The sequence below is a fragment of the Cricetulus griseus genome (assembly GCF_003668045.3).
Source record: "Cricetulus griseus strain 17A/GY chromosome 1 unlocalized genomic scaffold, alternate assembly CriGri-PICRH-1.0 chr1_0, whole genome shotgun sequence".
Lineage (NCBI taxonomy): Eukaryota > Metazoa > Chordata > Mammalia > Rodentia > Cricetidae > Cricetulus > Cricetulus griseus.
Window position 1 is genome coordinate 60139332 of NW_023276806.1, and position 24534 is coordinate 60163865.

Consider the following 24534-nt stretch of genomic DNA (forward strand, 5'->3'; position numbering starts at 1 on the left):
TGGGCTCCAGTCAGCCTGCTCCGCGGCTGTGCTCAGGGTGAGATCAAGGCGAATGGACCTCAGGAGGAAGACTCTCTTGGTTTTCAGACCCTGGACGCGGGTCAGCCGGGAGGGATTTAGGTGGAGGTGAAGGAGGTGGGATTCTGGATCTAACGCAGAGGAGAAGGGCGCGGGCTGCTGCGTCTTGGTCTCCAGCTCACTCATAGCGGGAAGCCATGTAGATTTCCGGGATAGTGGGAAGCTGCAGGTGGAAACCGCCTCTACGTTTGTGACCGCGTTTCCCGGACTCTTCCTTTAAGATTTTTGTTTTCTTTCTTTTTAAAGACAGGGTCTTGTCACCGCACCCCCGGTTGCGTTCCTTCGCTTTTCCTTTCTATTTCCATTTCTTTTGCCTCTTCTGTCTCCATTCTGTGTTCTCTTCCATAGAATTGTTTTTAAGAGAATGATGAGGAAGTGGTGGGGCGTGGTGGCGCACCCAAAGCTTTGATGCCAGCGGAGAAGCCCAAGAGGAGGCTGTCTGGTTCTCAGTTAACCTGGTCAGCATGGTGAGTTCTAAGCCAGCCAGGGTTACAGGGAGACCAAAACCAAAACCAAAACAAATAAACCAAAACAAAAACGAAAAAACTGCTCAGCGATTCAACACAAACTCCGGATGTCAGCCAGGAATAACTCTATTTAGGAAGAAACTGTAACTAAGGATCCAATGATAACTAGTCTCGCAGACGTGATGCGCCCCTCGCTTCCTCCTAAGCGTTGAGACACCACAGGGGACTCACCGAGCTGCCAGGGGCTCCACGACGACAGCGGCGCGACCGGGACCCCCAACAGGACTCGGCGAAGGAAACCGCGGGAGTTTTCGGGTCTAGGCCTTCGCAGATCCAGGGTACTCACGCGTGAAGGCCTGGTTTGGGGCTGGGGTGGGGCTGTGGACTGGAGCCTTGGAGCCGCTCTCTGCCTGGTCTGCGATCGCTGGAAAAGCTGAGGGGTCCGGGTGCGGTACTGGCGCTCAGGGAGGAGGAGCGAGTGGGAACCTGGAAGAGAGGGAACGCAAAGCGAGGATAGAACTCGGCAGAGGCTGGTGGAGCCCGAACCCCAGACCTGAGGAGACCGTGCCTGGCGAGGCTTCGCGAATGGGTTTCTGTGGACGCAGGAGGGCAGAAGAGCCAGCAGGGGAAGGAGCTACGGAACCCTTCACCTGTCTGAATTTTTAACTAAGTCGACGATCCTTACACTCACACACGAATATGCCGGGATCCTCAAGTTACTTCGTAGCTCTTAGCAATTTGCCTGTGACTCTGTGACTGCTGTTCGAATCCGAGACCTGGGAATGGGCTTTCTACGGAGCAACTGTGGTTTTCTTTCACTTTCCAATCCCCAAGTCACTGCTTCAATTACCAGCGACTACAGCGCGAGCATCACTCAGGACTACTGAAGCAGAAGAAAGTATGGAAACTGTCTGGTGCACACTCAAACAGGAGAACTTGGTATTGGTGTAATCAATCTCGCTGCCAAGTGCTCTAATGCCATGGTGTGGCCAGATTCGTTTTTTGGTTTTGTTTCTGTTTTGTTATCTCAGATATCTCGAGCCATATCGACTTCTAGGCCAAGTTTGAAATGAGATCTGAGTTCTTACTCCATGAGGTATTTTAAATAATCTTAACAATATACTAAAAATAAAAACCAAGACATTTCCCTTCACAGTGAGTGATTTGAGTATTAATTCATACCGATTGAAGAGCACGGGTAACCAGAGTGTAGCCTGATGAATTCTGACGAAACGAACCATCATCTCCTAGTTCAGATTATTTATTTTCAACAGGCCAGAAGTCCTTTCTTGTCATCCCAACCCCAAGCCGGGTTATACAATAACCATTTTGATTTCTCTGCCTGGGATGAACTTTTCTTACTCTTAGAATCCACATAAATGAGCGCCATAGCTTTTTGTCAGAGGGTTTGTGTTTTCAAGGCAACACCTTTCTTATATACATGATTTGTTTCAGGGGTGAGTGGCTGTTGGGCTGCTGCTTTGATGAGCATTTTCCCAGTATGTGAATGTGCCAGAGTCCTGCCACAGCCCTGTTTGGGTCTTGAGAAGGGGAAGGGGTCTCCAAGCAAAGAAATGAATTGTCTGACCATCAGTGAGTTTCACACAAGTGATGGGCCCAAATCGCCCCTGCCATCTTTATTTATACTTCAAAAACAAGCATGTTTTCCCATACTAACAAACATGTTTTTCTCACCCTCCAGTGTGAACCTTCAGCAAAAATGTCAAATATGTTTTTTCCCAACTTTTACATCAAAACATGCTTGTTTATTATATATTGTATTTTGTCTGCAAGTATCCCTGCAGGCCAAAGGAGGGCGCCAGTTTTCATTTTGGATGGTTGTGAGTCTCCAGGTTGTTTCTGGGAGTTGAACTCAAGACCTCTGTAAGAGCCCTCAATGCTCTTAACCACCGAGCCATCTTTCCAACCCTAAAAACATCTCTAAACCAAAACCAACACTTGACATTTTGCTAGCTTGGCCAAATATCAATCCAGATACATCCCGTCTTTACAAAACTGAAAGGTGACAAACATAAGCTCACAATCTCAAGAACAACAATATTGTTCAAAATTTAAAGCATATTTACAGAAATAGGGGTGATTTGCCTCTCATCCTGTCAGCACTGAATCAGGACAGCTGCTGGGGTCTGGAGAGACAGCTGCCATCCCCAGACAAGAAACCCAGGAAGCATCAGCTCCCAAACTATTTTAGGGGAAAATATTAGAGAAAAAAAAAATGGGATCTCCAGGAATGATCACATCTGTCCCATGTGTGACTGACAAAGTGACACAAAAAAACACCAAGAGAATCATCATTATTATGAGAGAGAAGAGATGGTGCAGGCCTTTCGGTCCCAGCAGTACTCTGCACTGTCTGGATGTCCACTGGTTCTTGCCGAGTGAGACTGTCCCTGTGGGCTTTGTCGCATCTGGAACAAGCACTCATATACTGGTCCGAAACTAGGCCACAGGGCTCCCAACAAGAATATCAATTCAATATCGATAGACAACTGGCTATGTTTTGTTGTGGCCACCAATTACAAGAGCATGGTCATCCTATTGGCCTGTCCTGGTTAGTTGGTTTTTTTTTTTTGTCAACTTGGCACAAGCTAGAGTTATCTAAGAGGAGGGACCTCAATCAAGGGAATGCCTCAGATGGACTTGGTGCCAACTTACCTTTCATGCTAGCACTCTGAAGGCAGAGGAAGGTGAGTCTGTGAGCTGTGAGGTTGTGGGTTCCAGGACAGCTGGGTCTACACAGTGAGACCCTGTCTCAAAGAAGTGAAAAGAATGAAAAGCAGGCAGGCCGAGCAAGTCCTGGGCACCAAGAGTAAGCAGTGGTCTTCCACAGCCCCTGCTTCACTTCCTGCCTTGGCTGCCTTCAATGAGATCCGGCTTTAAAAAATATGACAAATGAATATATGTCTAGGCTCGAGTCTAGAAGACTTCAGGAGTCGTGGGGCAGAGCTTCCTCATGTCATCAAGGAACAAACACTTCATTCTCCCAGGGTGCAAGCTTCCACTGTGTCTTCAGATCTCAGGGAGGCAGACACCTGACTGAACCCACACAAAACTGACCAAATTGAAAGGCATTAATATTGAGCATCAATGAAAATGAAGGCTTAAAAGGTGCTGGAGAAGCGTGCTCTGCAATGTGGAAATGCTGGAACTTTGTCGAGCAGCAATGCAATGGTCACCGTGTGGTCCACGCCATTTCAGGAAACTGGAACCAGATGGATGTAGGACTGATTATCCATTTTCCAGAAGCATGTGGTGGCAACAGTAAGGATTAAATTATGATTTAATTTAATTTAATTCACTTGGCTGAAGACAGAGTCTCTCTCCCCCTGGTTGTGCCAGCCGTAGCTATTGGTGTCCTGCTGTGGAACTTCTCAGGGCCACTAGATGTTAATAGAAGTGTGTGTGTCACATAATGCCAGAAGTATAATAACTCAGTTGATAAACATCTGAGCATCATCTTGCATCTTCTAATGTGCTGAATGTGGTCATGATTCTTTGTATGAGTAGATCTTTGTGAGAGAAAGAGGCACAAATTCTTTAAGTAGTAAAGGAGTTTATTTAGAGCAGATAATAGTTGCCACTGAGGCAACACACTTTTAGGCAGGCTCCAGTGTGCTCTTGTGCCCTAGGCTTCGAATGGAAAAGATTACACCAGTGGATTGTTAAACATTTAGATTGGGGCTGAGCTCCTGCCTTTTATCCCAGCACTCAGAAGACAGGAAGGCAGAGCTTTCGAGATCAGCCTGGTTTATAAGATTAGTCAGGGCTACATAGTAAAACTCTATCACAAAAACCAAAATGAACAAACAAAAAGAATTTAGGTTGTTTGTCTTTGACAACAGGAACCAATCCTATATAAAGCGTGGACATAAGGCAGCTCTTGGCAGGATGAATTCTGGAAATGCTTTAGGACTGGGTCCTTCCTCTCCACTGAAAACTGCAGCTGTTACCATGGAAGTGATAGGATTTGGCAAGCTGTTCAGAGTCAGTGTATTTGGCTGAGAGATGTGGCTATGTGTTCTGGAATCCCAGGTCAGGCATTTCAGTTGGGCAGCTCTCCAGTTGGAATCAGCCTGAGCTACATTATAAGACCCTGTTGCAATAATAATGATGACTCAAGTCAAGTTTATTTGCAAGTAGACAAGACAGAAACTCAGTTTTGTGTCCTCTTGGCCTGATTTTTCTGGCACCTAGCCGGCCTTATCTTCTGTTATTTCAACTTTTCCAAGTATGTTCCATACTTCGTTTGCACTAGGAATCCATATGACTTCCAGATTTGAACTAAAGATAGCAACTTTTGTTCCTTCACAGGCACAGAAAAACCTACAAGACATATTCAAAAGCAGAGAATTGTCCTTTTAAATAAGTAAGCATACTGAGAGACCAGAAGGCCTTAGGAATCTGCCACACAATCTTCATTCCTGGGACAGACATTGCTTCAGCTTTCCAACTTCTGAGGATGACAAAAGATTATATATTGCATTGGGACTTAGTATCTATGAAAGAAGATAAAAGAGGTATTAAATGTGTAAGTTGGGCTGCCATGTAGTTAACAAATGTGTACTGGAATCATATATTAGATGATTCTGAGAAATATTTATGCAGAAATTGCTGGTAAATTGATGGAAACACTATGCTTTCTAGAATTATAAGCTAATCTTGGTTTAAGTGATTTGATTTTAAATGAAAAGTATATTTAACTTACTTGATTCAAAATGATATTTCATAAACTTCATTGAAGTATGAATTGAAGTCTCCCCCTGCCAAGAAAAAGCTGTACCCATGTTAAAGGGTCTATAAGATTGACTGACCAGAATTTTGATTATACAGACCTGTCCCAAGTCAGATTACTCTGGGCTATCTTTAGCCTCTCCCTTAGAAAGCATCAGTTGCCTGACACTGTGTATGGCCTAATATCCTTGTGACTGACAGGTAAAATCATTTGGGAATGTATAAACAGATTCCTATCTTTCACCAGGCCTTGGGGCCAAGGATATCATCAGTTAGAATCTGGAGCCTACAGCAGACACTTTGGACTTTGCTGTAACCTACCTACCTGATGTTTTAGAAGAACCTTGATTTATGACTTTCTTCATTCTGTTACTATAAATACTTCATAAAACTGTTACTACACTGGGACACAGAGTCTGGGATAACTGAAATCTGTGCGGGGGGTGGGGGGGCACACACACTTGAGGCCATGATCAGATTAAAGTGCCTCTTACTGCCGTAGACTTGTGTTTTGGCATCAACAAAATGAAAACAGTCACCTATTTGTTTTGCTTTTTCAGGGGAGCAGGGATGTTGAGTGTTCAGCCTAAGACCTTACACACACCAAACATATGTTCTACCACAGACATAAATACCCAGCTCCTTTGTTCCTTTGACAGGTAAAATTGGTACAGTAAATTTAGCAAGTTCAGCGTAATTAGGACTTTGAATCTGAAATAAAGGCAGGACTTCTGTGAGCTAAGATGCCACCAGCAACTTCTACAAAATTAGGAAACCTAGAAATCACAATGGGATAGAGCCTAGGCCAGCGTGATGGCAATGGTATGATGCAGCCAAGGGGTCATTTAATTGAAACTAGAACACAGATTCACACCATCAAGTATTAAAAACTATTTTTAAGTGTTTAGAAAAGTTAAAATATATCTTTACTATCAACTTGCCTTATTGTTTTCTTATTAAGAGTAGCTGAGGCATCTTAGATGCCCGGGATGCACCTGGCTTGGAGTTATAGCTCACAGCTGCCTCTATGGATGCTGCGGACTGAGCTCAGGTCCTCTGCAAGAGCAGTTCTTGCTCTTAACTGCTGAGCCATCTCTCCAGCTCCCCTTTCTTTTCTTACAGATGACACTGAGATTCCCCAAAGTTAGAGACTGGGCAGGAAAAGACATGCAAAGGGGAAAGGCTCACCAGTGACAACAACCTTGGGCTCCACTGGGACCTGGGAACAGAAGCAGTGTTAAGTCTACAACCAGGAGAGGAACTTGAAAAGATCTGCCACACATCTGCCTGCCTGGACACAAACAGGAGGTGAGACCAGCTCAAGGGCGGCCCCTAATCACAAAATTCTAGAAACTTCATTCCTCTTCTTTTTTATTCATTTTCCACTTTCTGTTACTCTGCCAACAATGGAAGATGTTTCTTGTTTGTTTGTTTGTGTGACACAGGGTCTCTCTACATAGCCCTGGCTGTCCTGGTATTCACTCTGTAAAGCAGTCTGGCCTCAAACTCACATAGTTCTGCCTGTCTCTGACTCCCAAGTGCTGGGAGTAAAGGTGTGCACCACCATGCTGGCTTTGTCCACTCCCCTTAACTCTGTCACACTACCACGGGACACACAGAGGCAGGAAGGAGCAAAAGGCAAAGCTGCTTCCCTGAGGGCTTGCTCTCTTTTCTTGGGGTATGGCAGGGCACATACTGACCCAAGGCCCCACAGGAGAGCTAGGTATGAAGGCATGCATCTGTCAGCACTTCTAAGGTGGAGGAGGACTTGAATGAAGGCAACCCTCAGCTACATGGCGAGTTCCAGGGTAGCCAGTTTACACAAGACACAACCAGAGCAACCAGGGTGAGTAGGGAGGGCGGCTAATGCCATTAGGATGGCAAAATTAGAACATTCAGAGCTACACTGGACATGCCTGGCCTGGACTGTCCAGGAAAACCCCAATGACGTCGATCTGAGGTCTGGACCAAGTGGGTATTGAGTTCTGAGAAACAAGAGGGGCTTCTCTAGGAGGATAAAGCCATCCCCTGGCCTTAAAGGGAAAGGGGCCACTAAAGCTCAACCAAGAGATCTTGACGTGTGGGAATTACTCTCCAATGATGGGTAAATAGGTAAAATGGAATAGATTCCAAGGTGGAAAGGTGCTAAATTGGGAGTTTCTGGGAAGAATAGTCACTGTATGTTTCTGAGGTTTTGTTTTCCTTCTTTGTTTGAAAAAGAACATTGGATCTAATGCCACCCATTTCCCCTCTCTCAACTCCTTTATCTCAAACCCAACAAACACTCTGGGAGAGCCCAGAAGAACTTGCCTGTTGGAAGCCCTGTCTCTGGGGTCTTGTGAGTCAAGGAGAGAGGGCTCTTGTGCCTCACAGGACTATTTAAAAGTCGGCCAAAGGAAGACCAGAGGCTGCTATAAAAGGACTTTCCCTGACCGGGAATCGAACCCGGGCCGCGGCGGTGAAAGCGCCGAATCCTAGCCACTAGACCACCAGGGAGACTTATGAATACCCCAATTGACCACTTGAAGCAAACTCCACAGAGGACACTTGACTCGCTTTCTAAAGCCGACAGGTCAGGCATTGAGCCCACCATCGTCATCTCTCCCATCCACTGCCCGGGTGAAACCAGCAGACAGCGGAGCGCATACGGAATCCATTCCGTATGCACTCCTTCGCACCAAGTGCGCCAGGATGACACATCTCTCCCTCCGAGTTTCGGATTCCTCGTGGGTAAACTGTCGGTTTGACAGGGAGCACCCACCCCCACCCCGTCACCTCCAGCACTACAGCGCGCACGATCCGAAGACCTCCAGGGACGGATTAGGATCGCTCCTCTCACCGTGGGCTCCAGTCAGCCTGCTCCGCGGCTGTGCTCAGGGTGAGATCAAGGCGTCCGCGGCTGTGCTCAGGGTGAGATCAAGGCGTCCGCGGCTGTGCTCAGGGTGAGATCAAGGCGTCCGCGGCTGTGCTCAGGGTGAGATCAAGGCGTCCGCGGCTGTGCTCAGGGTGAGATCAAGGCGAATGGACCTCAGGAGTCTCTTGGTTTTCAGACCCTGGACGCGGGTCAGCCGGGAGGGATTTAGGTGGAGGTGAAGGAGGTGGGATTCTGGATCTAACGCAGAGGAGAAGGGCGCGGGCTGCAGTGTCTTGGTCTCCAGCTCACTCACAGCAGGAAGCCTGATGGATCCCAGCGGGGAGCAGGACCTCTGTAGTGCTCCTTAACCTCCACATTCCCTTTCCACTCCCTCTCTTCCTGCCTCTTCCATGTTTGTCTCTTTTAGAAAATAATCGTCCTGTTCTGTTGTTGAGACAGGTCTCACTGTGTAGCCCTCACTGGTCTGGGACGCGCCTTGTAGACCAGGTTGGTCCTCCAGCTCAAGGAGCTCCGAATTCCTCTGCTTCCCGAGTGTAGTGACTAAAGCGTGCTCCACCTCCGCCCAGAAAGCCGTTTTTTTTGAGCGACTGTAACTGGTGGGATAGCTAACAAGGTCCTGTCCAGAGAGCTTGGAACATACGGAATACTGCTAAGGGCTTAGAGAACAAGCTGACGAAGTCCCTGGTGGATTTGTCACTAGGAAAGTCTTGTGTTGTATCCAGTGAGTGCAACTCTGGCTGCTCGCAAATCTCCAGCCACTGCGTGTCCGAGTTCTATAGCAGCAAAGTGTTCGCCAGTGGAAGCGTGAGCCAGAAGCCTGCCAGTTTTTCCCGAGCAGGAAGACTGCGGCCCTGACGGACCCCGGGCGGGCACCGAAGGAACCCCTCGCGGAGGGACCGCGCGTCCTCCTCCTTGCGATACCGTATCGAGGGACTCCCGCTCTGGCCTGAGGTCCCGAATGTCACGAATGTTTCCCGTTCCATAACGAAGCGGCCACATGCTTGCACCACACATCCCCGCTGACTCTCGGGCTCCCATCGCCGGAGGAATCGTCGGGTCTCGAGGTCCAAACCAAGCGGAACGGGGGCGGCCTATGACTGTGGACCCCGGGAGGCTGCCGGGGTTCCTTCGCGCGGAGTAGGACACGGTGCAAACTGCAGACGCCGTTGTCCTGGAGTTTTTCCGAGGATGAGCGCGTCCAGCAGCGAGAACCTAAGACGCCATTCTCTCCCTGTCATCCGCTCCTTGAATAGCTCTAGCACTTGGCAGACAGAGATTCCCACCATTTCTGGCCTGTTTCTTGTTTGTTTGTTTGTTTGTTTCACTACCTAATGAATAGTATCCAACTACACCTTGGTGATTTGACAGTGTAAATCCTACAGCACTTGGAGAAAGTCCACCAACCTAAATAGCCAATTGAAGCAAGTGTGTGTGTGTGTCAGAAGCAGAATATAAGCAAACAAGTTGGTCATAAAAAAACGTCCTGAAACAAAGGCCCGATGTCTTTTCCTGGAGGCGGCAGTGCAGAACTATTTGTAATTAAGGTTACAAGTGGTCACAGCTTAATCCTTGAAAAACAGAGATTTAGTCATAAACAGCAAAGAACCTAGTTTGTCTTTATTATAAACCGGCTTTTAACCCCAAGTTGGGGGCAGGCTGGTTTGTCAGCAGTCCTGTGGGAGAGCAATGACTTAGGGGCATTTGTCAGGTTTTAAAGGTCAGAATGAGAGACCAACAGGCTATGTCCCTGAGTACAAGATCGGAAAGAAAGGCATGGAGACAAAAGACCTGAAACCAATACCTGTGAAAACTGAAAAACAAAACAATTTTTAACTCAACAAAGCTGGTTCTTGGGAAAGATGGGTAATCTCTGTCTCTTGTCACTGCTCCTGTGTCTGTTTGACTGGGGCCTGACTTCTACCCCAAGCACATCCTTCTCTTTCTCAGCCTTGAGCCTTGATTTCGCCTCCTACTAATTCTTTCTGCCTGCCAGTCCCACTTATCCTCTCCCCCCTAGCTGTTGGACATTCAGGCTTTTTATTAGACCAATCAGGTGCCTCAGGCAGGCTAGGTGAAACAAATGCAACACATCCTTAAGCAATTAAACAAAGGTAACACACCTTTACACAGTTAAAGTGATATCCACAGCATAAACAAATGTAACAAATCTTTACATGGTTAAATATTCCACAACAGGCCAGCTCGCAACAGAAGCAAGAGAGATCTGACTCAACAAGTTGTTCTTTGACCTCCGCACTGTCACCTTGGCATGTATGTGCTCTCATTCCCATGTCACACACACACACAATGCACACACATGCTCACATATGTACACACACAGATTCAGACTCACTGTGAGGAATTGTCACAGCACACAGACTGAGTTCAAAATCTGCAGTAGGCTAGGTGGAGATACAGGAGAACTGATGGAATCATTCCCATCCCAGTTCAAGTCCACAGTGAAAAGATTGATTTCCCAGCTCAAGGATAGTCAAGCAGAGAGAACTTCTTTCTTGATCTTTATTTTATTCAGGCTTCAAGAGTTTGCTGAGGTTCATCTACTGTGGGGAGCACAGTGTGGTTTGTTCAATCTACTGACTCCGATGGTAAATGAATCCAGAAATGCTTACCTAAATATCAGTGCATCTTAGAGTCTAGTTTAATTGATAGATAAAATTAACTATCAGTGGCCTGGGGATGGTGCTGCATGCCTTTAATCCCAGCACTTGGGAGGCAGAGGCAGGAGGATCTCTTGAGTTGGAGGCCAGCTTGGTCTACAGAATGTGTTCCATGTCTCAAAGATAACCCTGTCTCAAAAGAAAACAATAAAAATTAACAAGGAAGGATCAAAATTTGGTGAAGGTTGGAAAGACTTGGGCTCTCAAGGGAAGAGAGAGGAGTAGCTTCTGATGGCTGGGAATGCCATGGCTGGTGCCTGAGCCCTGCTCTCAGAGAAGGAGAGGTGACTGCCCACCACTCCTGTTAACATTCCTTTGCTACTTGCTGGTTGTAAAGGTGCCCTCTGGTTGTAAAGATTCCACAGCCCAGGGGATAATTGACAGACCCTGTAACACCCCCCCCTCCCCGCAACCCCATGCCCTGTCTTATCTCAGTCAAATGTATCTCCCTTAAAATGTATAGTTACTAACTCTGTACTTTGTATGACCTTAAGTAACCATAGAAACTCTGTAAATTGTGGTCTTCAACTAAAGGACCCCAGCCTAAGATGTTTTCTTTGCAGACTGCAGTCAGCCACCTGAAAGGAGCCAATCAGAACTGTTACCCTCGCTCACCCCAGACCCCATCTGTTTGCAGTCTTTGCCTTTAAGAAGCCCCCAGCTCGGGGTCCAGCTCCTCTGCTCCTCTGCTCCTCTGCTCTTCTGCTCCTCTGCTCTGCTCCTATATTATTCAGTAACTGGGTCCTGGCGCCAGTTACTGAATAATATAGCCTCTTGTTGTTTGCATCAGGTTCTAGGCTCTGCTTGGTGACTGGGGTAGCTGCATTCCTGAGTGTTCACCCCAGGGTCCCACCCCATGGGGGTCTTTCACAATCACCAAAGCTCAGTTACTACGACTATTCAGTTTAGCATAACTTCACCTATTTAGCTAGCCTACATGATTTATTTATTACAGTATAACATGTACTTTGCCCTTGAAACAATGATGTCCAGGAATTATATTGACTGTGTGGTTAATTTTGACCTTATGAGGTCTCATCACACTCTTTATACATGAACTTATATTTAGATATATAAAACATACAGGAACCACATATGAGAGAAAACATATTAACATATAGGATACACATATGAGGGGAAATGTCACATTTGTCTTTCAGAGCCTGAGTTAATTCATTTACTATGGTTATCTCTAGGTGCATCCATTTTCCAGCAAACAACATATTTTCATTCTTTATAGATGAACAAAAAACCCATTTTGTAAGTATTAGAGAAAGATGCAGACAGAAAATTCTAGAACAAGTCCACCTGTGGCAGAGAAATGAAAAAAGAGATACCTGGAAGAAAAGTCACCTCCTGATGCCAATCTGCAGTGTCTTCCTTGAGCAGAAAGGAACACTCAGGAAAAGACATACCCAGAAGCTGCATGGGTGAACTGGGACTGACACCACATGGAAGACAGGCTTAGGTTCGAATGGCTGTGGTCTTCAGAGCAACCCCACTGAGGGGTCTACCTAGAAGAGTTCGCCTAACAAGCTGGACCGCTAAAAGAAAGAGCCATACAGGAGAGCAGCAAATAGAAGCCTGGGAGAGTGCTCTGGGAACTACCCTGCATTGTGATTGGCTCAGCCCAGGATAACTGCTCTTGTCCACATGGACCACGGTGTAGGTTCTACCTCAGAGCATGGCTTCCCCTAAAGGACAGGGAAGAACAGGAAGAAAGCCCATCTCTACAAAGGTCATATCTGAGCACTGATGTTGACCCCTTCCCAGGCTGAAGGAACAGCAAGAACACTTGATAGGTTTGCTGATGGAATATTCTGTTATTTTAGGCAGCCAAGGACCAGCAAGGATCTGGGTAGTACTTTAAAGAGGGTTCTGTGACATCATATATAACACTTGCAAATATTCCCTTCTTTTGTTTTGTTATGCCAGGTTTGTGGTACCCAAACGGACCTCCACAAGGAATGACACTCTGATGCAAAAGAAAAGGTTTCTTTATTTTCAAGCTGGCCAGCCAGGATCTTACTCCATCGGGAGGAAGTGTAACCCCAACCAGCAATTAAGGGTAGCTTTTAAAGGAAAAGACCATAAGGCTGAAAGCCACAAATTACAAAGTTTCCATGATTACTCAAGGTCATTACAAAGTACAAAGTAAAGCAAAAACAATATATTTTAGCAAGACACATTTGAGCATAATAGGGCAGGAGCCTGGGGTCATGAGTTTGCCAATTATCCCCTGGGCCAGGGGATTTTTTTACAACCGGAAATTAGCGGTTATCTGGTTTTCTCTAGGACAAAGGAATAATGACACAGATGGTGGTGAGCTAACTCTTTCTCTGAGAGTTGGGCTCAGGCTCCTAGTCATGTGCTCCCAGTTAGAGGGTCAAAATCTTTCTACCATCAGAAATTCCCTTTTTTCTCTGTGTAGGTTCAGCAGACCCAAGTCTTTAAACTTTTATTAATTTTAATTTTTGGTCTCTCGTTTTCTCATTGAACACAAATTCCCTGAGACACTGCATGTTTTCAAAGGGCAAGAAAAGCACAGTGACTGGAGTATCTCAGACAGGAGAATTTTCATTCACAGAGCCCACATACTTTCTGTCAAGAACACTGTAGAGTTTTCTGGGTGCCCACCAACTGTTGGGAAGGGGGAGTATTGGTCTCTTTGTTTATAGCAAACACCTTATATGCCAGATCAAAGAGCAAAGAGGAGAGGTGAGGAGCAAAAATGACAAGAACAATCAAAATTGGTCTTCCCTTTGGACAAGCAGTTTGACAGTGAACTATCCAAGAGCCAGACTGGCCAGTCTTCTTTGATCTGAGTGACCAGTTCATCACAGAAAACAATTAGCTTTTGGAGGACTCTAAGTGCCTTATTTCCACCCAAAATACGCTGTATAGTATCTGTGTGCCTGTGCACTGTGTGTGGTCCTCTGCTGTACCTCCCCCTGAGCCAAGCCCATGTGGCAACATTACCCTAGGTCAGCATTGGAGACAGCTGGGAGAAAGGTTGTTGTGTAGGCAAGAAAACAAGAAAGGAACATGGCTACAGTTGGGAACACCGGACCCCTGTAGAAGACACATTTGCAGAGTGGGCTCAGAGTAGAGCATGACATAAACACCATTATGTGACAATGGCAACACCCATCTCTTCACTGTGTGAGTCAGCAAGTGTATGCTCGATTTCATAACAGTTATGCTCACTTAAAGGCAGTTTTCTGGCCGGTGGGGATGGTGCACGCCTTTAATCCCAGCACTTGGGAGGCAGCGGCCTGTGAAGGACAAAAATTCAAATTAATAAAAGTTTAAAAACTTAGGGAACCTCTAATAATAAAGGTGTGATGGAGATCAGGGCAAAGCAGAGACAGCAAGCCGATTTCCCTTTAGGTCTAGAATCCTCAACTTTCAAGTGTCCGAACCCAAACAGGGAGTCAAAGGAAACCACCCTAAAAGCTTGTATCTGGAAATCCAGCAGAAAGACTGGTTCAAACTAGTTACAGTCAAGTGTGATGTTTCTTGCTTTTAATCTCATCACTGCTGCAGTGGAGGCAGAAGGATCAGACCAAGCTAACTGGTGAGAAATTTGTTTAAAAAACAAACTAGATAAAATGGTGGTGGCTACAGTATTAGTGCACGCTCCTGCACAATCAAAGATACTTCTGTAAATTTCCTTCTTGTCGGCGAGAAGAGTAGTCTATTGTTGACCCTGAAAGGGGTTGGGGGTGGCTTGAGGTGGTTTCTGTTTCCTAAGTGTCCTTGGTTAGCCCTTCAGTAAGGTAATGAAGGTATTATCAAAAGAAAGACTAACCGTCCCTGGGTGGGCTTGAACCACCAACCTTTCGGTTAACAGCCGAACGCGCTAACCGATTGCGCCACAGAGACAACCTGAAGGGCTGCTAAGGCAACTGGATGGTGAGCGAGGCGTGTCACCCTGTCGGCTATACTTTGGGGTGACCGCAGGGCAAGAGTTTAGTCCTCCACAGCGGGTCGCGGTGCTTGCTGCGGTGCAGCCGTTGTGGGTGGCCCCGCACCCGCTTCCTGCGCTCGCACGGACTTTATGAACCCTCTACGTTCTGCCCGCGCCTTCCGAAGCTAGGATCGCGCCGCCACTCGGGGGTCCGGGGGCTCGGCTGCACGCTGGCGGGGTCGCGTACACTTAAGGATCCGATCGTTCGCAGCCTCGGTCATCCCAAGTGTGTGCTGGAGTGACGGCGCTGTCCGGGCTTGGGCCTGGGAAGTGAGCGTAGGAAAGGCCAAGGGTGGGAAGAGAGGCGAGAACAGGGTTTATAATCAAATTTTTTAAAAAGTGGTTATTGCTAGATGACTATTGAAACTACGTCATAAAATAAGACTCGGCCTTTCTAGTCTGACATACGGTGTTTTTAACACAGGTTAAGTATGGACTAGTGACGAACCAGCCTGCCTCCATTTGGGGCTTCAAAGCCATTGAAAGGACACTAGCCCGCTCGAGCATGTGGCTTTTGGCAGGACTTGCCCTTCTCCCCAATTCCCTCTGTCTTGCTATAAACAAAGTCTATTCCCTTAGTCGGCCACTTCCTCTTCCTCCTGAGGCCGACTACCAAAGTCCAGCTATCAAAGGATTGAGGTCCAGTCATCCGAAAGCCCCCTTTGGCTCACCTAATTAACATTCCTAATTAAACACCTCAACCCAAACGGGTTTATAAACTGCTGTCTGCCTATGGGCCACGTCTTTCTCCTCTCTATCCAGAGGCAGTCCTTTGTCCCTTGGGACAAATACCCCTTCCCTCTCCTCCTTTCCCCCTTTATCTCCTCTCCCTAGTCTTCTTCCCCTACTCTGGGGCAAATAAATCTCCTTTGTGATGAGAACTTGGTCTTGGGAGTCCTGAGCTGATACTGATCTCTTACAGACATCTTACAATAAAGGCAAACTAGGCTCCTTCCTGTTCATGATTAAACCTCTGTTTCTCAAGGATTGGGCTATGCCCCACCAGTAACCTTAACTACAAATGATTCTGAACCACCGGTACCAGGGAATGGCAACCATATCTGTTTCAAAATATAGAATGACCATTTTGTAACCCTACTTTTATTTCAAAGAGCTGTTATGACCACCTTGTTAGGTTGTTTCTGTAACCCCGCCTATTTTGCCTGCCAAATCCCCCATTTGGAACCCTCCTGAACTATAAAAACCTTCCTCTCAGCCAAAGCTGACCTCTTGAAGCCCACATTAGAGGGAGGCAGCAGGTGTACACCATTTATTAAAAAGCTTGCTTTGATTAATTTGACAATGATGGTTTAGGTTTGTGATATTCTCACAGTTTTGGTATTAGCACTAGCTTAATTGTTTTATGTAAACCCTTAATATAATTGTTTGCATTTAACTTTGTTTTTAAACATACATTTGTTGTAAGAAACACAAAATCAAAGGTGCACAAATGTATATACCTGTGTATATATGATGAAAAATATGAAGACTCCCGGAATCCAAACTCCCCCTCCATTGCTGATCTGCTTTATATAGTATAGGAAGTGGTGGAGAGCCATTGTGGCTGCTAGGTGGCCAAGGAAGGCAGGGACTTCCAAATCCTGCTCTTGGTCTTCCTGGGAGGTGGGGAAACGGTAAAAGTCAAGAACACTAATGCCATTTGTTGGAAGAAATGTCACGAGGACAGGAAGGAGTAGCAATCTGAGAGATGATGGGGGCTGGAAGGATTCCTTCCCAGCTCTGAGTTGAGGGGACTTGGTCTCATTTTCGTAGGTGTAGATGAAACACAGTAGTAGGACAGTCAGTAGGAAAGATTGGATGGTGGCTTGTCTGTCCATTCCACAGACCAGGAAATATTAGCCAGGAGGGACCAACAGTATGTGGGTTCCATGGTGTAATGGTGAGCACTCTGGACTCTGAATCCAGCGATCCGAGTTCAAGTCTCGGTGGGACCTTTATATTTACGGAAAGTTGCTTTAATTTAAACTAGGAAATCCTGGGGTCTTGAATGAGGGAAGCCAGAGAGGAGGAAGTTGCCCCCACACAAGCTCATCCAGGTCCTTACCCCTCCCCCCCCCAGCTTGTGAATTGTAGCAGGAAATAAGGCCATAGCTGCTGCCTGGGAGCAAGTTTTGCTTTTCCGTTGTGCTGGAAGAAGACCTGAGTGCCTGCCGACCAGCCGTCCTCTGGGCCGGTCCTCTGAAGCGCCTTTGCTTTGGAAGCCTTCTTACTTGGCCAAGGCTCAGGGAGTTGTTCAGAGGTGACCGTGGAGTATACTACTTGTTGCCTCCGTTGGCATGGCCTAGGGGGAACCCACAAACTCCCAAGTTCCCTCTGCAGGCAGGCCTGATTGTCTTGTTGGAGAACGAGAGAACCAAAAAGCAAGCAAACAAACAAACAAAAAAACCAGTTATCAGAGATGAGATAAATACCAAACAACATCCACAACATGCACTTGTGGACGAGGGCATTTTTTAGGGAACGTGATCAAGTGTTCAGGGGACTGCTGTTTTTGTGAGATTTGGACACATAAGAGGAAAAAGAAGTATAGCAAATATAAACTCATTTCTTTGTATAGATGTAAGCATTTGAAATTAATCTTCGAAGTCACTTATATCACCATTTGGATTCCGGGGCTTGCATCTCAGGTGTGATGGGTTTGGAACATGCTGGCCCTAAATATGGCCCTTTAGGAATTAATCACTCCTCCTGAATCACTTCACCTTCTTCTCACTCCAAGCAGGCACTAAGACTCGCGGGAGAGGTGCTGTTATGTAGCTGTTTTGGGGGAGGTTAGAACCTGTATTGGCGGGACTCTCATTAAGAGACAGGATTTAAAGGGGAAGTGAAACAACAGGTGTTCTAAGGGAAAGTTAAGACAGGATATTGGGAATAAGTTCAAGAGTAACCAACTCAGTAGCTTCAGGAAGTCATTGAAACTGACCAGATTAACTAGGGCTCTCCCTCCACAAGAGCACACACTGTTGTGCCCAAGTCACAAGGATCCTCAAAGAGACGTGGGAGACAGACAACTGATGCAAATGCACAAGGTTTATGCTATGGCAGGAGGCACCCCCATCTAGCAAGCTGACTGAAGTAGCCTCCAGAGGGGTGAAGTTCCCTGTCTACTGCTAGGTTTTAAAGACAAAAAAGTTACAGGATTACAGGTTGGTTTCTGATTGGTTGACATTTGGGGAACAATCAAGAAATTTTTCTTTTCGGTTTTTGAAACAGGGTTTCTCTGTAGCTTTGGAGGCTATCCTGGAACTCGCTCTGTAGACCAGGCTGGCCTCAAACTCAGAGATCCGCTTGTCTCTGCGTCCTGAGTGCTGCCCCCCCCCCAAGAAATTTTTCAGTTGTGTTTCTGGCGTGTAATACCTGTGTGCCCATTTTTCTCATACGTTGGTGCTGAGAGGAAACATTTTATGGTTCCTATGGCTTGCAGATGGCCTTACTGTACCAATGTTTTTCAGAACTGAATTTCCTGGAGACTACAGGGGAATTTCTTTTGCGGTCAAAGGGTCCCCAGGATCCAAGTATCAGGTCACTGTGGACCAGAAAAAAAGGAGCCATGGGAGTGTGATTCGAGAACAAAACGGACCACATAGTTTTGGGCAACTGAATTTGCGGCCTCAGCGCCACAATTTATGCACTCGGAGAAGGAAGGGCTCTCTCGGTTTTTCTGTATCACTCGGGGACAACACGCAGACCAGGAGCCGCCCTGGTCTGGTAACCGAAAACGGGTCCCAGACGTGTTAGCCACATTTAAAACCCAGGTTTCTGGAGAGCTCGGTTGGGGAAGAAACCGTTGCTTTTTCGATAACGATAAATTATTGGTCGGCGCAAAAACGCTAAAAATAAATGAGCCATCAGGATCCAGGAAAAAAGAAGAAACCTGAAAGCACTGTAGCACAACGATATACATAGTCTTATTTTGTAACAAGATTACCAGGGGAGAGCGCGAACGCAGTCCCCCACTACCACAAATTATGCAGTCGAGTTTCCCGCATTTGGGGAAATCGCAGGGGTCAGCACACCCCAAGTGCAATGGGTGGGCCTCGCCCTGGGAAAACCACCTGCTTGATCATGGTATCTCCCCTGCCAGGTAAGTATGCTTGACACAACCGCAGGCCCGACTCAGCCACACCGGCCCTGCGCTCTCAACACACGGTCACTTCGCCGCGCGCGCTCCGGGGCCTCCGCGGACGCGCACCCCGCTTCTGCGCTACGCTCACGCCCGCCCACCCGCGATCCCCCCCACGCCGCGCGCGAAATCCCTCGAGTTCTCGCCGCGAGTGCGGACGCGGCAGCCCCTGCGCGACCCTCATCTGCATAGACCACGCCCACATTCGTGACTTCCCGGAGGAAGTTCCTCCTCTTCCATTTGTCCCCCGCCAACAGACTCGCTAACTGAGAGGTTGCAAAGTCACACTGTCACGCCCCTTTTGGCAACTAATCTGCATAGAACACGCCTCACCCTTACCCAGAGGACATGTCAGGCCTCTCCCTTCCCTCCGTTGGTGTGTTGAATTTTCCAGCTTGCCTAGAGCTGGAGAGTTGAAAACCCAGAGATAAATCATCTTCAATTATCTTAACCCTTAAATAGCCACCTATGTCAGACAGGTAGCAGAAAATTTGCAGCACATCATCTTATGCGGAAGAGAAATGGTTCTCAACGTGTGGGTCGCGACCCCTTTAGTGATCAAACCACCCCTAGGGGCGCCTAAGACCATTGAAAACACAGATAATTACATCAAGACTCGCAACAGTAGCAAAATTACAATTACGGAGTAGCAACAAAAAATTTTTATGATTGGGGTCACCACAACATGAGGAACTGTCTTAAAGGGTCACAGCATTAGGAAGGTTGAGAACCACTGCTATAGAGTTGCCACTATTAAGATCTTAACAGAGAGTTGGAAAACTCACAAAACATGAAATGAAACCATTTTGAACTATGTATGACACACATGGTAGGAAATTTCTCGGGAAAAGGGGGTGGTGTGCACCTTCAATTTCAGCACCCAGAGGCAGGCAGATCCTCGCATGAAATGGGGCCAGCCTGGCTTACATAGAGAGTTACAGACTAGCAATTTGGTTTCCCTCTAAAACAAAAAGCAAGCTGTCCAAAGGTCTATTGTACTAACAAAAGTGCAAACACAAATTAGAAGGGGTTGAGGGGGTGGGGAGCACCAATCAGAGAGACTTACCTGCAGACGCATGCTTCTATTATTTAAACAAGTGAAATCACGAGAGAGTCCGGAGGCAGGTTTCATTTTCGGCAGAGATGAAGTGACAGGACTCCTCTGAAGTGCACAGTTCAGGGAAATGTCACCAGCTGACCACCACCAGAAGCAGCTTATTCTTAAGAGTGAAAAGGTGCTGCCTGAAAAATGCATCAAATGGAGGAGTGGCTCCTACACTCCTCAGCAACATGTGTTTATTTAATTGCAACCAGAAATAAATTCTTCACAACTCAAGCTCAGGTTCTTAAAACTTCCCTTAGGGTAGCGATATGCTCTGTAATTACTACATTCCTCAAAGGACAGACAACATGGGTGTCTTCGGTTACACTCCTGTACAGTCTTTTGATTTGGAACTACCCAGCAGCTAACTATAACTGTAGGTGAAAAGGCACTGCACACTCAAGACTTCTTACAATCATTCTGTTTCTCTTTGTAATAAAAGAGTATGTATAATTAAAACGTCTAATAAAATGAGAAAGCAATAGTCGATGATTCGATTCAACCATCTTTATTCTGCTTTTAGTAAATTGGAAAACCAGGGGAGATTGATGATGTGGTCCCCGGCTCAGCAAGGACTCATCTTTTGAGTCATCCTGATGTGTTCCTTTGGTCGGCCGGCCGTTTCTGTTTGGGTTCTCTGTTGTTCCAGCTGCTTTGCAGCTGTGCTTTGGGTGAGACTGAGCTAAACGGGCTTCCGTAGGAACTGCATGTTTCTTGAGGCCCTGTCAACCTGTGGAGACATGGATGAAGAGGACTGCTGGGCAGTCACACTAACCAGAACTGCCCCTGCTGCTACATCCTCAGTTCCGTTCCACTCACAGCAGAGAAGCAAACACTGGCATTGGATCATTTTCATCAACAGCTAAAAGGAAAAGCAGGCTTTGTAAAGATAGGAGAGGAAGCAAGGGGTGGGGGGTGACTGGAACTATCAAGATTTTCTTCTCCCCGAACAAGCAGCACGATAGAAATCTAAGAGGTCTCTCTGGCCAGTCTTCCTTGGAGCTTGGTGAGTAGGACGCTACAGAAAGCAATTGCAGTTGTCGGAGGGCTTTGAAGTGCCTGGAAGGTTCTCTCTGAAATATGCAGCATTACTATCTGCGGACGGGTGCACAGTGCACTGCGCCGCAGCAGTTTCCTCCTGGTTGAAACACTCCATGCTGGCACAGGACACAGGGCATTCTGAAGGGTGCGAACTCCTGAGTCGGCACCCCTTTCTCACATTCCTGTAGCACTGACAAACTCAAATTGGGTCACCAAGTCGGACTTCGGTGGTATCCTTACTTAGGTCTGGTAAACTTCAAGGGGGGCTTTGCAGAGCCAGGAGTCTGAACTGGAATTAGCATTTCCCTTGTAATGAGCTGACACTTCAAGGTCATGGCAGGCAGAAGTGGAAGGAATTCAGTATGCCCCAAAACTCAAGGCCCAGATTGAGGGGTAAGTAAGAGGACTTGGCTTTTTCACTGCCTAGCATGTAGGAGGCCATTCCCTTTCTCAACACTGGGAAATACAAAAGATATTGTATTTACAATTACGGATATGGGGCTACATTGCTGTCTTTCAGTGAAAAAGAGATGGAAGGAGTCTGTTCTTTATTTTAGTTGTACTGTCAATAGGCACCATTAAGGGTGCATTGGTGGTTCAGTGGTAGAATTTTCGCCTCCCACGCGGGAGACCCGGGTTCGATTCCCGGCCAATGCAGCGTGTCGTTTTTCTCCTGGTGTTTAAACTTCTCTTTGCCCGTTGTGATATATCACACAGCCTACCATGTAGGATCTGTGTTTCCTCTTCGACATTGGAAAACAATAAAAGTCTTGAGAAAACGTTGATTTACATTGCTATTTCTCAATAGAAATTCATTGAGTTGTGTTACTTCTCTTGCCTTTTCTTGATGTACTGTCACAAAGCTTTCTTTTTTATTTATTTTTTTCTTTTGGTTTTCCAGACAGGGTTTCTCTGTAGCTTTGGATCCTGTCCTAGAATTCGCTCTGTAGACCAGGCTGGCCTAGAACTCACAGAAATCTTCCTGCCTCTGCCTCCCGAGTGCTGGAATTAACGCTGTGTATCACCACTACCAAATAGTGTGGCATTCTGGCATTGGTGGTTCAATGGTAGAATTCTCGCCTCCCACGCGGGAGACCCGGGTTCGATTCCCGGCCAATGCAGTCTGGTTTCTCTCTCCCATCCTACCGGTCGCTCGTTGGGTGTTGTTTCAGTAGGAGGAGAGGGAAATCTAGGCGTCTTTTTCAGGCTGTATTTTGCTGGAAATGTTAATAGAGAACTTGGTCAACAGTGGCAATAACAGTTATGTATCAAGGAGTCTAGGGATAAACTTACTAATATGGAATATCGGATTTCGCTACCACAGCTGTTCAATTATTTCCAAGTTCTTTCTGTTTCCATCTAGACACCCTTAGCCTAAAGTTTTTATTCTCATGGCAGGAGATTGCTTCACACCGATATTCTAGGAAGGAAAAACAGGATAGGACGACTGTCAGTCTGAAGATATTCTAACATATTTTTGATCAGGGAATAAAAAATAGTGCAGTCGCCAGAGGCTTCCGCTCATCTGCTTCAGACTGTATCTGAGTCACAGGGTAACGCCAGGCTGGAAGACACAGGGAAGGGAGTGCCTTGGGGTTAAAATCCGCACAAACCTTTAATTCCAGCATTCCGGAGTCAGAGGCAAGAGGATCTCTGTGAGTTCGACATCAGCCTGATTTACATGGCGAGCTCCAGGCCAGCCAGATCTAAATAGTGAGACCCTGTCTCAAAATGCAACCAAAAAGGTTTTCATCCCTAGGGGTCTGTCCTGAGGTTTCCTTATCATTCAACTGTAGCTTTTGAGTAAGAAGTTTTGAGTAAGGGTTCCGATGTCTCTCTCATCAGCGCAAAAATCTTTTTGTGTGAGAACAACTCACGTTATTTAATGCTCTCGCCAAGATTAAGTTTCAAGAAACTCTCGAAAATAGTCCCTGGGGAGGAATTGGGAGATGGGTTGGGGGGGTTTGAGGGGGAGCATGGGTGGATGGGAGGGCGAGGGAGTGGGGGATGGATATGTAAATATGAGTAGTAATTAAAGAAATTTTTTTAAAAAAGAAAGAAACTCTCTAATAAGGAGCTAGAGGAGGAGGGGGACTCAGACGAAGAGCTCTTTTTAGAAGAATCCAGGTTTGACTCTCAACAACCACATACGAATTCCCTTCTTATCTCCACTGTCCCTGAGTCCGAGCTGCGTCCTAAACAGAGGCAGGCGAGGTCATCAAACAAAACCCTTACAAACTCTTGCTAGTTGTTTTTCTCTCAGCTATCTTTTGTGACAAATTATAAGGAGAAAGCCTGAACTCAGCTGCAAATAATACAAATTATGCAGCGGACTTCTCTGCATTTGTGGAAGTCACAGGTTATTAGCATACCCCAGTTGCAGTGAGTCTCTAGGAAAACCCCCTTCTGGATAACAATGTTTTCCCTGCAGGGCAAGTGTTCTTTTCCACCCCCAGCCCCTACTCAGCCCTACGAGACCTGAGCTCTGAACACACGGACACTTTGCCACAAGTGTTGGCGGGCCTCCCCGGACACACACAATTCTCCCGCGCTCCTCTGCACCCACCGACCGGTGCTCTCTCCCACACCGTACGAAATTCCTCGAGTTTTCAAAGAGGGTGCGGACATGGCAGCCTCATGCACCCCTGATTTCCATAGATCTCACTTGACTCTAACGCTACAGACAGCTTCGACTCTCAAGAAAACGCCTCGCTCCTCGTCCGGACTTCCAATCACTGTCTTACCGCCAATTAGCATTCCATTTTCTCTCTGCAGGCTTATTGACACTAACAGTTGGTTTAAGGTTTGTAGTACCTACGTTTAATTCCCCAGAGCTGTGTTCAAATGATAATCTCCTTCCTCCTCTTAGGTGAATCTTGCATTGCACCTTGCTTCTATCTCTGAAGGGACCCAGAAGGGCAGCGAAATTCACCTAGGAAACAGACAGCAGGAGTTAAATTTAAGAATACTGTTGCAGAAGACCCGAGTTCAGTTCCTAGCGCCCACAGGGTGGCTCGAAACCATCTGTAAATCCTTTTCTACATTTTTTTTTTTTTTTTTTGAGATGTGATTGGTTCAGGCACTCAGGGACAAATGACTAAGACATGTGGTAACCCCTTAACTATGGTTTTCTGCCCTTCATCGCCCATACCCAGTGACCTTCGAGATTATCTGTAAGAACCTTGAGAAAGCCCCATCTGCACCTAAAGACTTAAAAGCCTTATTCAGAACATTAAAATCCTGAAAGAAACGTTTGTGGTTTGTTTTCTTCCCACAAATGCTGGTTCCGGAGCTCCAGAACCCCACTTTCTAGCTACACTTTGTCAACCCACTCCCTGGACCCAATCTCCAGACTTGGTTTTGAAAGCTTCAGGCCTCTGGGAGGCTGCCAATACCTGAGGAGAACAGGAAGCTTGCCGCAGACTTG

General features: G+C 46.6%; 2 long non-coding RNA genes and 6 other non-coding genes across 9 annotated transcripts; 4 read left to right on the plus strand and 4 right to left on the minus strand.

The window, feature by feature from the left end:
- Positions 1-647: 647 nt before the first annotated feature.
- On the minus strand, positions 648-8274 carry LOC118239202. Of its 2 annotated transcripts, none has more exons than XR_004771981.1 (3): positions 8137-8274; positions 1237-5062; positions 648-1031 (listed from the first exon to the last, which is right to left on the minus strand). It is a non-coding gene; the product is annotated as an uncharacterized LOC118239202 (long non-coding RNA). The 2 variants fall into 2 exon arrangements; XR_004771980.1 differs by having other exon boundaries at positions 1231-5062.
- Positions 3715-9665, plus strand: LOC118239203. Its single transcript, XR_004771982.1, has 3 exons — positions 3715-3827; positions 4878-5083; positions 6420-9665. It is a non-coding gene; the product is annotated as an uncharacterized LOC118239203 (long non-coding RNA).
- Positions 7722-7793, minus strand: Trnae-uuc. The gene has a single exon. It is a non-coding gene; the product is annotated as a tRNA-Glu (tRNA).
- A 4996-nt stretch (positions 9666-14661) lies between the features above and the next one.
- On the minus strand, positions 14662-14735 carry Trnan-guu. Its single transcript has one exon. It is a non-coding gene; the product is annotated as a tRNA-Asn (tRNA).
- Positions 14736-16703: 1968 nt separating this feature from the next.
- Positions 16704-16775, plus strand: Trnaq-cug. The gene has a single exon. It is a non-coding gene; the product is annotated as a tRNA-Gln (tRNA).
- Positions 16776-18769: 1994 nt separating this feature from the next.
- Positions 18770-18933, minus strand: LOC113833235. The gene has a single exon (XR_003480802.1). It is a non-coding gene; the product is annotated as a U1 spliceosomal RNA (small nuclear RNA).
- A 2760-nt stretch (positions 18934-21693) lies between these two features.
- Trnag-ccc lies at positions 21694-21764 on the plus strand. The gene has a single exon. It is a non-coding gene; the product is annotated as a tRNA-Gly (tRNA).
- A 393-nt stretch (positions 21765-22157) lies between these two features.
- On the plus strand, positions 22158-22228 carry Trnag-ccc. Its single transcript has one exon. It is a non-coding gene; the product is annotated as a tRNA-Gly (tRNA).
- Positions 22229-24534: the final 2306 nt, after the last annotated feature.